This window comes from Macrosteles quadrilineatus, unplaced genomic scaffold (assembly GCF_028750875.1).
Source record: "Macrosteles quadrilineatus isolate MER2022 unplaced genomic scaffold, UCM_ALF_1.0 Scaffold_13__1_contigs__length_4303367, whole genome shotgun sequence".
NCBI classification, from domain to species: domain Eukaryota; kingdom Metazoa; phylum Arthropoda; class Insecta; order Hemiptera; family Cicadellidae; genus Macrosteles; species Macrosteles quadrilineatus.
In genome coordinates, this window is record NW_026542606.1 from 1,576,103 (window position 1) to 1,597,292 (window position 21,190).

General features: G+C 37.7%; 1 protein-coding gene across 2 annotated transcripts in view; it reads right to left on the reverse strand.

The window, feature by feature from the left end:
- LOC129004958 (uncharacterized) overlaps positions 1 to 21,190 on the reverse strand; it is a 120,112-nt gene that overhangs the window by 15,989 nt on the left and 82,933 nt on the right. The window lies entirely within an intron of this gene.

Genomic DNA, 21,190 nt, shown 5'->3' on the forward strand with positions numbered 1-21,190 from the left:
TTGTCAAAAATATATACTGTTTTGTTCTAAGTATTCTTATATTAATTTTTAATTTTAATGCACTCTAATAATATGTAACTGATTTCACCACAATCTCCATTTAAATACCATTTCAAATAGTTAAATGTTTTCCTCATAGAGTGCATCAGTATCTTCAAACCCCAATGGTTTCAAGACTAGCTCTCTGATTGGTCACTGATATGTATCACATGACCAACTCCTTCCTTCAGTAGAAAAGTGGCACACTCTTGGGCAAGTCCTGTTGCTATGAGGACTTAACATGCCTTTTCTCCTACATTTTCAAATACCATAAACCTCTTTACCAACATAAATATTTACCGCTGGCTTATAACTTATTATAAAGACAATTGAAGTGTTTTTTAACATCATATAGTGTGAAAAAGTGAACTTATCAACATTATAGCATTTCAGGATTCATCAAAGGGGGCCCCCAGTCTACGCATCAGTTTAATAACAAAAGGTTAGTGTATCCAATTCAAAATTACTATAATACAGTCCACATTGCTTTCTAATTAACATAAATTCCCCACATTTTTGGTACTTCGAGCCGGACGGATAAACTCAGTGCGTTGGAAATATTTAAAGAATTGTTAAGATTTAATTTCATTGTGAAATACATTTTTTATTTTATCACAAACACATTTTTATAATTTGTGAACATTTATTAAATAAGCCAGTGTTGTTTTATTGATTTTTTTAAATCATAGGACATTGTACTATATATTTTCAAAATCAAACATATTTAAGTTTGATGATTTTTCATATTTCATTTCCAAACATGCACAAAAGTGAAAGTCTAGTTTCATGTCCAATTTTAAATATTCATGATTATATCTCAGCCATTTCATGAGCCTTATCTCTAGCAGACATACCCCCCTTCCCCTCTCAGTATTCTGTTTGCATTCCAGGATATTCATTGTGTAGCCAGAAATAATTATCCTTCCTTTCCTTGTTCTGATTATCTACAAATGTTATTGATTCTCATCTATCACGAAAACAGCTGATTGCTTTGTACAGTAATATTGTCGATTGATCATTATTGTATTAAATGATACTTCTGGAACTTCTGGAAAGAAAATTAAAATGTAAATAATTTAGTGTGATTTTATATTGCAAATACTTTGCAAAATAAGTTATTGAAATTTCTAGTGAAGAAATAACTTTAATTTATAAATTCCAAGGTGGAGTTTATACAGACCTTTTGAGTTTTATTGTGTGTTTGACTATTCTATTCCAAAATGAGATTTTTATCTTTTGTCAAGCAAAGTCAACTTATTGAACAAAGACTTAGTAGTATTGACAAGCAAGTTACAACATTAAGTACTGTTCAAGCCCTTGAATCTTTAAATGATCAACAAATAAATAGAATAAAGTTACTTTCAACTGCAGCTTCTCAAAAACATGCTGAATTTGAAAAAATTGTTAATAAGTTGTTCTCTACAACTCCCCTACCTGAAGACATCGTAGATGAAAAGGTAACCGAACTTCAAGATAAAATATCTGACCTGTACATAAATATTAGTAGCTTATGTAGCACATTAATACCTACACCTGCAGTATCTGAGCAATTGAATCAGTCCACCGCTAGTTCAACAGCACAAGCTGTGGCTGTACCTCCGACAATAAAATTGCCTTCATTGGATTTAGGTAAATTCTCTGGTCAACCAGACCAGTGGATGTCGTTTCATAGCATATTTGAAAATGCAGTTCATACTAATGAGTCACTCAGTAACATAGAAAAATTTACATATTTGCTATCCTGTCTCTCAGATGAGCCATTGAGTTTGGTGAAATCTTTGCCTCTTAACGCTGCGAACTATGCTATAGCATGGCAATCTCTGATAGATAGATACCACAATACAAGGTTGCTAATCACTCTTCATACTAACAATATCTTAGATTTACCTCAACTTACTAGGCCTACTGTCAAACAATTGCGGAAATTTCTCTCAGTTTACAATGAAAACTACCAGGCCTTAAAAACTCTTGGTCATGATATTGCTAATGAAAGTTTGCTTTTGACAACGCATATTTTGCGTAAATTTGATTCTGCTCTCCGCACTAAGTTTGAGCACTCACGTAATGACTCAAAAAAGGTCCCTACTATCAATGAATTAATTCTTTTCTTGGAAAATAAATGTACACAAGAGGAGGCTGCGGAGTTAGCTTCTGTTTCGAACAAAACATTTTCACCAAATGAAAATAAGAGCAACCACCCAATCAAATCTAATTTTGCGAATAAGGCTAAAACTAATAGGGCTAATGTTGTATTGTTGTCGTCTAACGACAAAGATCGAATGCTTAAATGTATTTATTGCTCCGCTACTACTCACATAGTATTCAAATGTCCTAAATTTGGGGGCATTAATACTAAAGACAGGTTTGACTTCATTAAGAGTAAGGACTTATGTGTAAACTGTTTTGGTATGCACAAACCTAAAATGTGTAAATCTAAACAGACTTGTCTTACTTGCTCAAAACGACATCATACTCTCCTGCATTTTGACCAGGCTCAAACAAGATTGAATGAAGCAAACACTGATCCCTGTACAAGTAATGTTAAGTCCCCTGATCATGTCAATCAATCGAATACTCTTATGGGTTTGGCTCGTACTCAGAATAATACTGTATTGCTTGCAACCGCTTTAGTGAAAGTTTCTACTCACAAAGGAAACGGTCTCGTTTTGCGTGCTGTTTTGGATAGCGCCTCACAAACCACACTTATTTCAGAAAGTTGTGCAAATATATTAAATGTAAAACGCTCTGCTGTTGGCGTCCCTGATATCAAAGGAATTTCTGTGGCTAACATAAAGCCTAAAGGTTTCACACATCTGAATATCTCTTCCCTCAGTGGGTCAAATTTGGCCTCTTCTCATCCTGTTCTTATTCTTGATCAGATTACAAGTAACCTGCCTCGAGTTCAACTCTCACCCTTCATCAAAGCTCAACTGAAAAAATACATGCTAGCCGATCCAACCTTTGACTTGCCAGGTCCCATTGATTTATTGATAGGAGCGGATCTATTCCCTCAAACTTTACTTGAGCCGCCTGTAAGTATGGGAGAAAATTTACCCTTCATTATGAGAACAATTTTTGGCTTTGTTGTGCTTGGTGCCGCACCTATTGCTCCCTCCAATCAACCGCTTCAATTTAGTGGAATATCCACTCTTCTCTCAACTAACGACTTAGATCTTCATGCTACTCTTCAACGATTCTGGTCAATTGAAGAACCGCCTCAAACTTTGAAAATTTCGCCAACTGATGCAGAGTGTGAAAAACATTTCCTAAACTCACACTCACGTGACAATACCGGTAGATATATCTGTCGTTTACCGTTTAAGGAATCCCCTCAGAAATTGGGTCTTTCAGCACCTGTAGCTAAACGTATGTTTAACTCACTTGAAAATAAATTTGCTGCTCAACCAGACTTCAAGATGAAATATGTTGAATTCATGCAAGATTATGAGACTTCTGGTCATATGGAAATTTGTGAATCAATTCCGCCCTCAGACGAACCTCACTTCTTCCTGCCTCCTTATGGTGTTTTTAAAGGAGACAAGCTAAGAGTGGTTTTTAACAGTTCGGTCCCAACTTCTACTGGAATCTCGCTTAACAGCTTACAACACCAAGGCCCAAAACTGCATAACGATCCCACTGATATAATTTTTCGCTTTCGACAACATAAATATGTCTTCACATGTGACATAAAACAAATGTTTAGGCAGATATTAATTCATGAAGATGATAGAAAATTTCAATTGATTTACTGGAGAAAAGAGCCCTCTCATCCGATCAAAGTGTATCAGTTAACCATGGTTACATACGGCATGAGTTCAAGTCCATATTTAGCCAATCGTGTTATCCAACAGCTAATGGCCGATGAAGGTGATAACCATCCGCTAGCAGCCAAAGCTCTGCAAGATCAAATCTATGTTGATGACGCTTTGTTAGGTTGTGACACTTTAAATGAAGCCCTTGACTTACAGCAAGATGTTATCGATTTACTACTCAAAGGAGGATTTCAGCTACGAAAATGGTCTTCTAATAATGAAAAACTTCTTGAAAATGTTCCGCTGGATCATCGTGAAACTCCCCTCATGCTTCGAAGCACTGATCAACCTTGTCACAGTGTCCTTGGCTTAAAATGGATACCACAAACAGACAAATTTTCTTATGCTATACCCAAACCCTTAGGAGTACATACAAAGAGAGCACTTCTTTCTTTTATTGCTCAGATTTATAACCCCATGGGGCTAATTTGTCCGCTGGTTTTTTGGGCAAAGGCATTAATGCAGCACATTTGGTGTTTAGGGTTAGAATGGGATACTCAGCTTCCTGAGACACTTTCTGAGAAATGGTCTCAATTTATCAGTGAGCTCTCAGAAATTGACAATCTAAAAATACCTCGCTACCTTCCCATGGTAAACGCCAGTAATATACAATTACACGGCTTTTCAGACGCTAGTGAATCAGGCTATGCTTCATGTGTCTTTTTAAGGTTAGAAGATTCTGATCACAATGTTTCAACTCATTTGTTGATTGCAAAATCAAAGGTAGCTTCGCTTAAACGCACTACAATACCTAGGCTTGAACTATGCGGCGCTCATTTACTTGCCAATTTGCTTCACTATTGCATCAATAAGTTTGATAAACAGTACCATATTACAGCTATCAATGCGTGGTCAGATTCTATGATTGCTCTGTCATGGATCCACACCCCATCTTACAAGCTAAAACTATTTGTAGCAAATAGAGTAGCTCAGATACAAGAGCTTACTCCTTTATGCATATGGAGACACGTTTCCTCAGCAGAGAACCCTGCTGATTGCGCCTCTCGTGGCCTAACACCATCCGCTTTAATGAATCATGAGCTCTGGTGGTCAGGACCTAAGTGGCTTAAATGGGACTCAATTACATGGCCACAAACTAAACTTTCCCCAGATCCTGAAGAATCTCTTAATGAACTGAAATCAGAGACATTCAACCTCATAACATCAACCGATGACTCTAAACTACATTTTTTAAGTAAATATTCCTCATGGTCTAAACTTGTAAACGTTATGGCTTATGTTCTTCATTTTATTAAATGTCTAAAGCTAAAGGCAAAAATAACCACTCATTTAACCAAACAGGAATTTGAAAGTGCAACAAATCGCATATGTTGGTGTGTGCAAAAGGAATGCTTTGCAAATGAGATCAAATCGCTTCAAGCTAAGAAAACATGTTCTACCCAAATACAACGGCTTGCACCTTTCTTAGATGAAGAAGGAATCATACGAGTTGGTGGAAGACTGAAAAATTCACCACTTAAGTACAGTGCAAAACATCCCATTTTGCTTCCCAAGAACCATTTTGTAGTCCACCTGCTGATTGATTTCTTTCATAAAATATATCTACATGCAGGACCGCAACTCCTTCAAGCAATGTTAATGCAAAACTACTGGATATTGTCTCAGAGAAGTGTTATACGCTCCAGAATATTTAAATGTATTCGATGTTTCAAAGCTAAGCCTAAAATGACAGCACCTTTAATGGGCGACTTACCTGCTGGACGTGTTACGGCTACTCGTTGTTTCAATGTTTCCGCTATGGATTATGCTGGACCTTTTACAGTAAAGGTTCACATCTTACGTCGACTGCAGCCAATTAAAGTCTATCTCTGTTTATTTATATGCTTTGCCACAAAGGCTGTACATTTGGAGATGGTCACAGATCTTTCAGCAGATGCATTCATTGCTTCCTTAACTAGGTTTACTGCCAGACGAGGCACTATATCAGATTTATATTCAGATTGTGCCACCAATTTCATTGGAACAGCCTCAACGCTTAAAAAATGCTTCCAAGACCTAATGATAAAACCTGAAACACAACGGTTTGCCCAGAACAACAAAATAACTTTCCATTTCATACCACCTCGAGCTCCACACCAAGGAGGCTTGTGGGAGCGGGCAATAAAAAGTGCCAAATACCACTTGAAGAGAGTCATAGGTACACAAATCCTTACCTATGAAGAGTTTCTAACACTGATTGCTCGTGTTGAGTCAATGTTAAATTCAAGGCCTATTACACCACTCTCTGCAGACCCATCTGACCTTGAAGCATTAACTCCAGGACACTTCCTGACAGGAGGACCTCTGACGTCTCTAATAGAACCTCATCTCACGGATATCTCTGTAAATCGCCTGAAACGGTGGAAACTTGTGCACGCATTTGCTCAACACATATGGAACAGATGGCATAGAGAGTATCTGCAGACCCTCCAAGAACGATCTAAGTGGATTACTCCAGAAGAAAACCTCAAGATCGGAGACTTAGTAATCATTCATGAAGACAATACTCCACCTCTTGCTTGGATGCTTGGTCGAATCATCTCAGCCTCTCCTGGTCAAGATGGCACTGTAAGAGTCGTTCAAATCAAGACATCTACAAAAACCTTAACACGACCTGTAGTTAAGGTTTCCCGCCTTCCTATAAACTAACCTAACATAACTCTGGCTACCAACCCCCTTCCTTATTTTTATTCCTCATATTTCAATCATGCATGGTTCTTGTTTTTCTGTTGAACCGGATCGGTTCAAGGGGGCCGGTATGTCAAAAATATATACTGTTTTGTTCTAAGTATTCTTATATTAATTTTTAATTTTAATGCACTCTAATAATATGTAACTGATTTCACCACAATCTCCATTTAAATACCATTTCAAATAGTTAAATGTTTTCCTCATAGAGTGCATCAGTATCTTCAAACCCCAATGGTTTCAAGACTAGCTCTCTGATTGGTCACTGATATGTATCACATGACCAACTCCTTCCTTCAGTAGAAAAGTGGCACACTCTTGGGCAAGTCCTGTTGCTATGAGGACTTAACATGCCTTTTCTCCTACATTTTCAAATACCATAAACCTCTTTACCAACATAAATATTTACCGCTGGCTTATAACTTATTATAAAGACAATTGAAGTGTTTTTTAACATCATATAGTGTGAAAAAGTGAACTTATCAACATTATAGCATTTCAGGATTCATCAAAGGGGGCCCCCAGTCTACGCATAAGTTTAATAACAAAAGATTAGTGTATCCAATTCAAAATTACTATAATACAGTCCACATTGCTTTCTAATTAACATAAATTCCCCACAGATCTTGATTTTCCTTCAGAATGTTTTTAGCAATTTAACTGCACGCTCAGCCTGTCCATTGCTTTAAAAGTTTAGCAAGGTCTTTGTTCTCTTTGAAGAAATCTTGTTCATTCATAAAATAGGTTTTTACGAACTAAGAAATAGTCATTATATTTGTTTTTCACCTGTTCATAAGTCTTCCTTTTATCAGGAGTCCAAGAGATGTGAGTTATAAATCAGCTTCACTTCCTAGACCTGTTGGTTCTCCTCTTTCTTTGATAATCCCGATGCTGAGCGATAAACTTCAATTCCTTGTATCCATTGAGACCATTTTGAAGGTTCCTGGGTATCAAAAGGCTCTGGTGGCTCTAAATGAACATTACTCACAGGTGGAGATGGCTTCTGTTTTGTCAATTTATTAATTTCCGACAATTCTGACATTATGGTACTAAACCGCTGCCACCACATGAAGCGAGAAAATAAATGGAAATAAAATTAGAGAAGGGAGGGTGTATTGACAGCTGGTTTATTAATTGTATTTAGTTTGTCAACACATGTTATGATTATTGTTTGTTGTTATTATTTTAGTTTACATGGTAACTTAAATAAAGGTTGTAAACTTTTATTGTAAAATATTATTTGGAACTACTACAAAGTATCCCTGGGAGTGCCCTTGTTGTATTGCAGGGGTTGATTTAATCTATACTGCCGATAGGCATTCTCAGTGGGTCATGACGAGCCCGCCACTTCAGTCCTTGGTCAGGAAGTGCAGCATGGATGCAAAAATCAGGCTCTGCTTTGCGACTGGCGACCCCGCCACGTCAAGTATCCGGTGCTGAGCAAACAGAGGTTGGACCTCGGGGAATCGGGGTAGAGGTTTTTGTTTCCTGAGGCTATAATTTTTCCTGACTGTTTCCGGGCCGTCCCTAATTCTAATTCCTCAAAATCTTGCTCCCAGTGGTTATAATTTAAACATAATGGCAGGAAACAAATTGAGTTTTGTGCATTAATGAAACTCGCCTTTACAATATTATAATTATGAACCTTATTAACTTCTAAACATTCAATAAATTTGGACTTTTTATTGATAGCGATGATTTCCCCTCCACTATATCTCTTATAAATGAGAATGTAGGTTACATCCGTATCTTCTGGTATATGGGCTATGATTGACTTCCCGTCTCTACCCAGGGGATGGGCTCTATTAACCCACACTCTGTCTATTCCTAACATCTACTTGCAGAAGTTTCTTACCACCTCCCTAATATCTTTGCTGATAGTTGTAATACGGACTGTGGTGATAAAAAATACTCATGTCACCTACTTTTCAGGTGGTCGAGAACTTGGGAGGAGGGGGATAAAGATGGCGGAACGTGCTATGCATTGAAACGACTATATCTCGATAACGGTACGAGATGGGACACCGGTCAAAACGTTGTTTTAATAAAAATAATATGGCCAATAGAAAAGGTTATTAGGTACAAAGTTGTATCTTGAGTAATAAAAAAGTTATAACAAAAATATGTGTCACAAAATCTACAATATTGTCGTGGCCTGGTGTATGCATGCATATTTTGTTGACTTTGATGATTGAAAAATGTAGCTTCATTTTAAAATATTTATTTTACAATACATTATGTATTGTGTACAGTGATTGATACAAAATGTATAATGTTGTTGATGACTTATTTAACACTCTAATTATTAATAATAACATATGATAGATTTTGACTTATTGCCAACATAGAACATTGTATAATTATTAAACATGTGGTTGATATACTATAATTCTCCCACGCTTATTAGAAAAGATCATTTGTTTTGAAACTGGCAATATCTATACTTATAAAAGGCAAAGCCCTCACTGACTCACTGACACACTCATCACTAATTCTCCCACTTCCCATTTACCTAGGAGGCTGAAATTTGGTACACCGATTCTTTAGGCATTAAATAGGAAAACTAAGTTGTTTTTATTCTGATCAGACTCTCGGACTCCGCCCCAGTGGCTCTGGATTTTCCCATGTTAACCTTATGATTTTTCATATTTAAAAGGAATTAATGAATCTTATCAGCTGTTTCAATCAAACAAGATGGTTTTGTTCTATGATGTTCAATAGCATTAAAGTTACAAGGATTACCAACAGGGTGCAGCACTATTATTTTTTTTAAATTTATGACAACAGCTAATTTGCAACCAAAAGGTGAGTGAGCGTAGCGAACGAACTTCAACCTGAAGGCGAGTTAGCGTAGCGAACGAGCTTACCTGAAGGCAAGTGAGCGCAGCGAACGAGCTCCAACCTAAAGGTGAGTGAGCGTAGCGAACGAACTTCAACCAGGACGTGATTGAGCCATGCGAACGAGCTCATCTTGAAAATTAAGAAGTTAAACGGGGCAAGGCCCGTGGGTACAGCTAGTTGAAGAATAAAATTAAGACTTCTTTGTTTGAAGTTCATTGTTGGTGATGGTGAGTTAATGTTGTTCAAAGGTTTATTGTGGACATTTTCCATCACGAATGTAAAAAACAATACACAACGTTTCGGGATCTGGAATCTGATCCCGTCTTCAGGTGAAAAAAACTTAACTAACACATTACAACTAACAATACACAAACGCCCAACCTAAGTTGGAAACATTACAGAGGGTAGTAGTCAAAAAATATGCACTGTATAGCAGTCAAGTTATGATACAACATGCAATTAATAAACTTGATTTACTTTTGCAAAATTAAGACGTAACAAAGTCTTTCAAATATGGCTTTCAGGCTGGCGATATATTCTGTTGGATCTGCGCAGCACTGGACTTTAATTTCCTCTCTCATGTTGAGGTTGTTCATTGATTCGTGGGATGGTGATGAGGTCTTCAAATGGATGATGTGGTCTTGGTTCTTCTAAAGTGGCTTTTTGCACTGTGGGAGCAAATTTGATAGACTTTTTTTTTTACATTTCCGTTTGTCGTAGTAGGTTGATGTGTCTCTTGAATACATATCCACTGTCGAGTCTAATTAGGTAGTGTAAGAGTCCGTACTTATTAATAGTGGTTCCTGGTTTCCACAGATTTTTGTTGTTTGAGCAGTACCGTGCTTGGACTCGGTCTCCAACTTTGTACTGTCTTGCTTTGGTGTGTATGGTGTATGGTGAGGATTTTTGATGATTGTCTATTTCAGATAGCTTGATTTGTAGATTGCGAATCCACTGACGTTCTAAGATAGATGGGCAGTTGTCTGGTACAGTGTAGATTTCACCTTTGGAGATGTTAGATTTGTATTTTATATTGACCTCTACCATAGGGTTTGAATACATCTTTTGTGTAAGATCTAAAAAGTAAGCCAGTTGGTTGGATTGAAAGATTTAGGTGTAATTGATTGAACTTGTCTATGGGAAGAAATGTATACCCTGAACCGGAGTCTACTTCAAATTCCACAGGTTTGTTTTCAATATTCACAACTGTAAGAATCGGTGGTGAGGCTTCGGTTTGAAATATGTCTACTATGTTTTGAATACCATACTGGTGGTCACTTGTGTCGTTTATCTAGTTAGTTGAGTGTGTGCTATTCTTGGACCTATTGTTCAAAAGTGTGCTGATGCAAACTTTACCTACATGTCCTAGTCTTGAGCATTCAGAACATTTTAGTTTGCTTTTGTCCGTTCGGCATTCTTTAGATAAATGATTAGATTTGCCGCATCACAAACATAACCCGTTGATTCCCAATTCATCAAAGTTTGGAGTTTGTTTGGGCTTCGATTTGGACCTGCTGGAGACATTGTTTTGAGAAGGGGAACGGTCATGCTGTCTAGATGTATTAGAAACCTTATTGATATCTGGTAGGTCTGATGTCGACGTAGGAAGATGTTTAAGGGAAATTAGTTTAGAGTCAAGTCTGGAAGCTTCTGCCTTCGATACAATTTCCTTGAACTCTGTTATATCAGATTGTTAAAGATGTTCACGAATAGAGTTGTCCTTGATGCCGCGAATGAACTGAGTGCGAAGGAAGATATTTGCTATGAATGATTTTTTTAGTATATTGAAACATAATTAACAAAACCAAATTTATTGAACTCACAAATCAGACTAAACTAAAAAGTAAACAAAACATAATAATATAAACAGTCATCTGACAGATGTTATAAATAAAACATATGTAGCCTACTTATTTCTTGATACGTAACACTCCTCCCCCCGTCAGGTAGTCCTTGAGATATGCCGGTGGTCGACGGATCCGAACAGGTCGAGGACTCATGCTCATTGAAGTGTTTTGGGAGTTTGATTTAGAGACACATGACCGAACAGGTTGTGGACTCGTGCTTATGCTAGTGGAGTCTTGAATTAAATCAGAAACGTTGAAACCAGCATCTTCTTGATGAGGGTTAATTGATCCTTCTATACTACTAAAGGAATTACGAGATTGTTGCATCACTGATGGTCGCATTGGTTGTACGTCTGGTATTCTCATCATAATAGGATTGCGGACCATTGATGGTGGTTGAACTGGAGTGATATGATGTGCTTCTGGTGTTCTCATTTGAATAGGATTCTGGAATATTGGGTGGAATGGTGGGTTTATTCAGGATTATCCAAGTGTGAGTTAGGAGATGCTTTTGATATTTCTGAGCGAGGTCTCAATTGGTCGATATGACGTCGTATTTCAATGCCTTCTTTTGTTGTCAAATGGTAGCTCCGCGGCCCGGTTTTTTAGTGACTTTAGCAGGAATCCACTTTGGTCCTCGCTGATTGTAGCTTCTTGCAAGTACGGAATCATTTTCTTTAAATTTCCTCTGAGGTGACTGTTGGTAATCGTGGAGCGCTTTATCCAAGCTTTTATCTTCTTTGTCATTTGAAGAATAATCAGGGTGAACTCTGTCTAAGATGGTTCTAAAACGCCTTCCAAACAGCAGTTCACTCGGTGACATATTAGTTGAACAATGTGGCGTTGAGATGATATTAGGAACTGAGCCAATCTTCTTTGCCAATCTCCTTGAAGTATTCGTCGCAAAGAATTTTTTGTCGTTTGGACCATCCTTTCTGCCTGACCATTCGATGATGGATGGTATGGTGTAACCACGACGTGGCGGATGCCATTGCTTTCATTAAACGATCGTAATTCTTGTGAAGTGAAAGCCGACCCGTTGTCAGATACTATTGTGTCTGGAACACCATGTGTTGCAAAAAGGCTTCTGAGAACCTTTATAGTTGATCTTGAATCTGTAGAAGGCACCAAAACTACTTCTAACCATTTACTGAAAGAATCAACAACAATCAAAAACAACTTGTTTTGGAAAGGCCCAGCGAAATCTATGTGTAGACGAGACCAGGGTTGTTTTGTTTTCTCCCAAGGAAGGACCGTTGCTCTTGGAGGGTTGTGACGATTTTGTTGACATGCTTGACAAGAATTCCCCATGTTTTCTATGTCTTGATCAAGTTTTGGCCGCCAGAAATAGCTTTGGGCCAACGCCTTTGTTCAAACAATGCCCTCATGTCCCATGTGTATAAGCTTTAGAGCTTGTTGCCTGAGAGTAGATGGAATTATCAGCCTAGTTCCCCAAAGTAAACATTGTTTGTATTGAGAAATTGAGTTTTGACGAGAAATGAAAGGCGTAAGGTTGAGATCTGGGTTATGAGTTGGCCAACCACGTTGAGTCCATAAGATTACTTTTGATAGAAGTGGATCCTTTTCTGTTTCTTTTGCTATTATATTAGCTGTAATTGGTTTAACCTCATCGGATTCAATGTATAACACATCATTCAAGACTTCATTATTATCTCTTGATCAAGAGCATTGGAGGAACATGGAAGACGACTCAAACCATCAGCATTCGGAATAGAAATCCCTGTGAATCATTCGAGGTGACAGTGTGTTTGGTGTTTGTTTATCCACAGTGAAAAGACCCAGAAGTGGCTTATGATCTGTTCTAATTTCAAAATGCCTCCCATATAAGTAATTGTGAAATGTCTTAATCCCTCCAATGATGGAAAGTGCTTCCCTATCTACTTGAGCATATCTTCGTTCTGACTGACTCATTTGTCCTGGAATAAAACACAATTGGAACTTCCTTTTCCCCTCGAACCTGACTAAGCACACAAACAATACCATAAGGAGATGCATCACAAGTTACTATAAGATGGCTGGAGGGATTGTAATGAGCCAGTATACTATCGGAAGAAAGGAGCTTCTTTGAAGCATTGAAAGCAAGTTTATGTTTTTCCTCCCACCGCCATTGAACATTTTTGTCCAATAAGCGATGTAAAGGTTCTGCAACATTGGCTTTATTGGGTAAGAAACAGTGATAGAAATTGAGTAACCCTAAAAATGCCTGCAGTTGCTCCTTGTTAGTCGGCTCAGGAGCATCTTGGATTGATTTGACTTTGTCCGGGTTAGGACGAATTCCGTCAGAGCTCACAACAAATCCCAAGAAATCCACTGATGTAGACAACAAAGAACACTTTTTGCTTTGGAGTGTGATTCCTGCATCTCTAAAACAAGTGAATACTTGTCTTAATGTGGTAATCAATTCATGTATTGTTCCTGCTTTAACCAAAATATCATCAAAGTAAGGTATTACATCGTCTAAGCCCGAAAGCAAACCCTCAATAAAATGTTGAAATATAGATGGAGCTGAGCTAATACCGAATTGTAGTCTTTTTGGTTTAAAAGCACCCTTGTGTGTGATTAGTGTCTGAGCTAGCGCCGACTTCTCATCAACAACCAATTGTTGATAAGCTTGGGCTAAATCTAACTTAGCAAAATATTTCCCTTGGTTTAATTTGGCTAAGAGCTGAGATATTGGAGGAATAGGATACAGATGATCTTGGATAGCTTTGTTTAACGTTGCCTTATAATCACCGCAAATACGTATTTTACCATTGCTTTTTACTGAAACAACTATTGGCGTGGCCCAATCCGATACCTGAACAGGTTCTAACACTCTCTGATTAACTAACTTATTCAGCTCTTCTTCTACTGGGGCCTGCAATGCATAAGGTAAAGGGCGCGCTCTTAAATGAATTTTGTTATAATTCTGGTCAATTTTCAGTTTGATTGGAGGCCCTTAAGAACACCCTAAAGAACACTCTAAAGAATTAGAAAATACATCAGAAAATTCACCTTTCAGATGTTGAACATCCAGCTGGGCTTTACTTAGAACATCAGATTCATGGCAGTTGAGTGAAAATACCCCGTTTACTTCAATATTCAGACTTTGTAACCAGTTACGCCCCTATAAACTATTTCTATTACCTTCAGTTATGACTAACGGAAGGAATCCATTGAACTTACCGTATTTCACACAGGGCCAATTTACTGAATAGACACGGTAGGCACGTGCCTAGGGTGCAAGGCAATTGTCTTTTTGGGGGGCGCCAAATAATTGGAAAATAAAAAAAAATTGTAGTTGGATATGCATGCGATCGTGGTAAACTTCTGATAATCCCTCGCGGCCATAGACATGGTAATCATCTCCCGCCATTGCAGAAAAATTCTGACTATTTTTCTTGGTCGTGTAGACATAATTATAGTCTTCCGTGATCGTGGTAATATATGAAAATATCCCACGGTCGTTAGAAGATTATCATCGTGTACGGCGAATGAGGCAAAATTCTGGTCTTTTCCCACGGTCGTGTGGACATTCTCATCGTCTTGCAAGATCGCGGCAAATTCTGATCACACCTCGCGTCCGTGAAGACATCATTATATCCTCCACTGTGGTCGTGTGGACATAGTAATCGCCTCCCACGATTGAGGCAAAATGGTAATAATCTCTCCGGTCTTGTTGAGATCATCGTCTTCCGCAAAATAGGCAAAATTCTGATCATACCTAGCGGCTCTGTAGATATCATCATCTTCGGCGGTCACGGCAAAACTCTTGCTGTTTCCCACAGTGAGGTGGACTTTATCATCTTCTGCCGTGATCGCGGCAATATTCTGATCATACTTAGCGGCTCTGTAGATATCATCATGATCTTCTGCGATCGCGGAAAATTCTGATCGTCTCTTGCGGCCGTGTGTAGACATATTATCGTCTCCCGCATTCATGGAAATGTCACTGTTGTCATGTGCGATCGCAGTAAATTGAAAATTCCTGGTAGGAATACAAAATTCATGTATCATTCCCGGTTAAAAAAAACTCACTCATAATTCCTGGATTTCCTGGTTGGTGGACCCCCTGTTATATATATTGCAAAGGGGAGCTACTATTAGTTGTGCCTAGGGCGCTAGCAGGGTCAAAAACGGGCCTGATTTCACATAAACATTAGTCTGACCTAAAACACTTACAGGTTTACCATTGTAATCCTTGAGTTTCCAGGGAGAAGGTTGCAGTTTACAGTTTTTATGAGAAATTTTATTCCATAGTTCCCCTCCTATGATAGAAACACCTGCACCAGTATCAACTTCCATTAGAACTTTGTGATAATTAATGTTGGCAGTTGTACACAGTTCTGGAACTTTAGAGCAATTAACTTCCTGGACGTACTGAGTTGTTTCGTTACTTGATTGAGGTGGAAACGTTTCTTCTTGTTCACAATTGGTTTCCTCTGACAAAACTTCATGAGCCCGTTGTCCCTTTGATCCGTGTTTTTGGTTGAAATATTCTTTGGGGCGTGGTCTCCCTCCTTTACAAACTCGTGCTAGATGCCCGATTTTCTTGCAAATATTACAAATAGTTTGAAGATGGGCACAATCCCTTCTAAAATGTCTTAGTCCACAACCAAGACAAACATTAGGTGTATCAGAGTGAGCTGGATTGTTGTTAAATGCAAATTTCTTGTTTGAATGGCCAATTTTATGTGCATTAACAAAACTTGAGCTACTAAAAGAAAGTTCCTTACTTTGAGCTTGAAATAATTCACTTGACTTAGCTGCAATAACAACATCCTGAAGTTTAATAGTAGGTTCTTTCAAGATTTTATTTCTTAACTCATCACTCCTACATCCAATCAAAATTTGCATAATTAATCCTATCCAAGTCTTTGAATTCACAGTTCACAGCTAATGTTCTTAGCCGAGAATAGAAAGAGTTAAACGATTCTGCTTCTGCTTGACGACACTTCCTAAAATTAAATAATTCAAAAAGGACATTTTTGGTAGGAGCGAAACAGTCAGTTAATAATTTGATCACATTTTTGTATGTTAATTCATTAGGTTGTGGTAAGCTGTCAAAAATGTAAGCCACATCCTCACCAGCTAGATTAAGTAGTAGTGCTGTTTTCCTTAAACCATTGGTAATGTCTGCAGCTAAAGCACACCTCTCAAATTGCTTAATCCACGTACCCCAACGCTGTGCGACACTTGCAGGATTTGTATGGGGGTCAAAACAATCAGGCTTATTGAGATCCATCATTATCCAATTATCCTCGTCGCCAGTTTAGTATATTGACACATAATTAACAAAACCAAATTTATTAAACTCACAAATCAGACTAAACTAAAAAGTAAACAAAATACCCCCGCCGCAGCAAACCTGCAGACTAAGCGAATTTCAACTTGTCGGATTACATTTTTACTCAAATATTTCCATAAATAAGACATATTTATTCCCTATTTAAATAACATTAGATTTAACGAGTGCTTAGGTTTGCTGCTACGGGGAAGGTAAAAAGTGTTTTTTGACCATACGTGAATAGTATGGGATGAAATAAATAAATTTGCCAAATTTTATCAATATATATCCATAAACAAGTAAACTACAACAATTTTCATTATCTCCATAAGAATAACATGGGAATTTTAAATTAAACTATTTTTGAATTTTCTCCGTGACCGTTAGGCATACAACAGCGCTTCAATATACTAAATTATTTCTTTTTTTAAGCTCTACAAAACGGTTTAGAAAGAAATTGCAAAATTTTTTGTTTTTAGGGTAAAAAATGGGGAAAACACATTTTTACCCCATAAAACATAAACCCCTGTTCCTGTGGTCCGGTTATGCTGGATCGCGAACTCGTTCGAATAAACGTAGGTTTACACGTTTGTATCAAATTTCATCAAAATCGGATCATTTTTGCTCGAGTTATCGCGCTAACGGACATATATATATATATTAGTGATTTATCAACTATCGTGTAAACATTGTACAAAAGATTATATTGGCCAGACTTCAAACTCTTTAAGAGTTCGAATGACAGGCCATCGTTTTGATGTGGTACATGAAGACAAAAGAAAACCAATCTATAATCACCACAACCAAAATTTTGAAGGCTGCTATACCCTTAAAGCCCTTCACAAAGTAAACCCACATCAAAACCCTAAATGCAACCAACTGGTTTTAAGAAATTCTGAATTGGCTCACCAGTTGGTACTAAAAACAAGGTTCCCCTCTGGTTTAAATTTAAGATAGAAAAAAAGTGATTCAACTCAGCTGAATTTCAATTTCCTTTTAGGCTGATTTTATTATTATTTTCTTTGATCTGTACTCAATCATATGTTCTCAAAATTCAACTATTTGTAAACAGTTCATATTAATTTGTTTTGTTCATCTTTACATTTTTCATTTCTCTTTGCTTGAAAACGTTTGTATTAAACGAAAATTTGCTCTGTTTCATGTTTCATTCATCATAAACTCTATCAAGATCTCCCCAAGAATATATATATATATATCTAATATATAAAATTCTCGCGTCACAGTGTTTGTCTGCAAACTCCTCCGGAACGACTTCACCGATCGTTATGAAATTTGGTGTGTAAATTCTGTAGGTATGCGAATCGGACGTAAACTATTTCCCGTTTCGAAATTCTTAAAAGGGCTCCGCCCCAGTGGCTCTGGAGTTTCCCATGTTAACCTTATGAGAAATGGAATTAATGAATCTTAACAGCTGTTTCAATTAAACAAGTTGGTTCTGTTCTATGATGTTCAATAGCATTAAAGTTACAAGGATTACCAACAGGGTGCAGCACTATTATTTCTTTTACATTTATGACAACAGCTAATTTGCAACCAAAAGGTGAGTGAGCGTAGCGAACGAACTTGAACCTGGAGGCGAGTGAGCGTAGCGAACGAACTTGAACCTGGAGGCGAGTGAGCGTAGCGAACGAGCTAACCTGAAGGCAAGTGAGCGCAGCGAACGAGCTCCAACCTAAAGGTGAGTGAGCGTAGCGAACGAGCTCCAACCCAAAGGTGAGTGAGCGTAGCGAACGAACTTCAACCAGGACGTGATTGAGCGATGCAAACGAGATCATCTTGAAAATTAAACGTAACGGTACTTTCTTTCCATCGGTCTGTCTTAGGGGAAACCTATAACTTAGGCGATACGAAGTTCGCCGGGTCAGCTAGTATATATATATATACATATATATATATATATATATGAATTTGAACGGATGGTGTTTTTGGCATCTAGGGACATCAAAATGAAAAAAAAAATCGGTCCCGCGTCCAGGTCTTACCATAAGTACTACGGGAATAGCTTATTCCCTATATGGGAAATTTGCTAATATAATCAGTCATCTGACAGATGTTATAAATAAAACATATGTACTTATTTCTTGATACATAACAGATTTACATTCGCAGGTTGAGATAAATTCACAGCTGGCAGTGGCGGTTCTAGGACCTTGTCAAGGGGTGGGCTACCGGGGGGGCTTGGGGGGTGTGGAGCACCCCACAATAAAGCAGGGGGGTACAATAAACTGGAAAATACAATAAAAAAACTGGAAAGTAAATCTGAAGAGAATTTAATAAACTATGAGGCGATCCTAAAATCCCTAACAAGTGATAATGAGATTTTAATTTCCACAACTCGAGATTTACGGAATGAAAATATCTTTTTGAAAAGGGAAAATAGAGAACTGTGCGAGGAATTTGTTGTTGTTAAGGGAAGAAACATTCTGCTTAATGACAGTAACTTTGACAGCTCAATAGATCTTTGTAACAGATTTGACATCCTTTCCCAAAATGATGACACCCTCTGTTCAGACAAATTGAATGCTAATAAAACTCAAGAGGCAGAGAAGAACAAAAATGGCAAAACTGGAGAAACTCAAGAAGCAGAGAAGAGTAAAACTAAAATCCAAGAGGTGGTGGAGAGTAAGAATAGCATAGCTGAAAGATCACCAGGAGCAAAACTGAGCAAAGCGGAGTCGACAAATCAGAACAAAGCTGAACTCCAATTTGTAGAGCAAAGCAAAAACAAGAATCTTGAATCCCAAAAGATGGAGCAAGGCAATGAAAGTGAGACAGTTAGTTCAAAAAAAGCTGTGACAAATTCACTAAATAACCCTAGTAAACGCATCCATCACAAGCACCAAAGAAAAGCAAAGGAAATATTGATTCTTGGGGATAGTCATGCTAGGTACCTTGTGCAAAATCTTATGGACTTATGGCCCGAAAATAAATTTAGGATAAGCAGCATCTTTAAACCTAATGCGATGACGGCAAACGTCATAAAGGATGTAAAGGCCTTAACAAAAAACTTTTCTAAGGAAGATACATTAGTCTGGTTAGGAGGGTCGAATGATGATATTGCTCAAGCTGAAAGATGTCTAAGCAATGAAATAGAAAGTCTGCTTGATCAAACCAAACACACCAATGTTATCATTTCAGGCTTACCGTACAGACACCATAATCCAGCCTTAAATAACAAAATAAGCTACCTCAATTGGGATATGGAGGAAATTGCAAAAAAATATGACCATGTTTCCTTCCTAGCTATAAATAGACTAACAAGGGAATCATATACTAGACATGGATTGCATTTCAACAGGCACGGGAAAAAGAAGATAGCCCTAATGATTAAAGAAATATTTCAAGTGAAGTCAACTGTTAGGCAAAATCAATCCATCACATTGAACTCAGTGAATGTGATTGCTGCTGACATGAACAAAGTTATTGATAGTCACAAAAATGACCCGTCTGTGGCTTTTGCCCATACAATTTCAAGTGACCTTCAGCATGAAAGGAACATGAGCGCGGGTGTCGCGGTCGTATTCCGAAAACAATTTGGAAGACCAAAACAATCTGAATTTGTATGCTCCAGATTGACATGCCAGACTAAACAAAATGGTGCGACAATTTATAGCCTTGTCACAAAAGACTTGTTCAATGGGAAACCATCGAATGAAGAGTATGACGAGGCATTTGATCAACTTGTTCAAGACTTCAAAAGAAAGAAACTTAAAAAATTGATTTGTTCCCCCATGGGTGTTGTCCGTGACCAAATAAAGTTGGAGCATTTCACGAGAAACATTACTAAATTGCAGAATGAGACCAATGCAACCGTAGTCGTAGTAGCATATGATCAACCTACTGCCAGAAGAAAACTGTGGAATGGGCTGTCGTATGCAGAATTTCTGAAGCAGTTGCAGAACCTTCTTAATTCCTATCAACCTACCTCTGTCCTGCCTTCTGCTGAGAACAACTACTCTGAGGATCCATCAAAGCAAACCGAAGAGGGCTCCCAGTTCTCTAGCTCGACAAAACAGGATAATCTTGTCAGACCTCAACCTGCTGCCTTGACTTCTTCACAATCTTTTGGTCCCATAGTACACCTGGAAGAGAATCCTTCTAGACCTGTCAGCCCTGCGGTGGTAACTGTTCAACCCAGCTACAGTGAGGCACTGAAGTCAACACCAGTGTGTGCAGTGGAAAAGCAGAGTAAAGTGTCTTGCATTCAAAATAGTGATTTATTTTCTTCTGTAAATTTAGATTTAAACTAAGCTGTACTGACAAAGACCATAAGTCTGCCAGTCTCCAAAATTTTACAGTAACAGATATTAATAATTTTGATATTAATAATTTTGACATAAATTCAACTGAAGATAATACAAATCCACAACTTATTCATCCAGGATGTAATTCAGATCTTATAATGTTTTATAATATTCAAAATTTAAGCTCGTCAAAAATATCAGAACTCAATTTGTTTTTAACTCAGTCTGCTTTAAAAATTAAAGTAATATCACTTGTTGAACATTGGCTTGACAATGACTCTATTAATCTGGCTAACACAATCAATAATTTTTGTTTGGCAGATTTTTATGTAACAGAAAATGGTGTAAGAGGAGGTTCATGTATTTTAATTAATAAACAATGTAAATTTATACCTTTAAAGGATTTCTCTG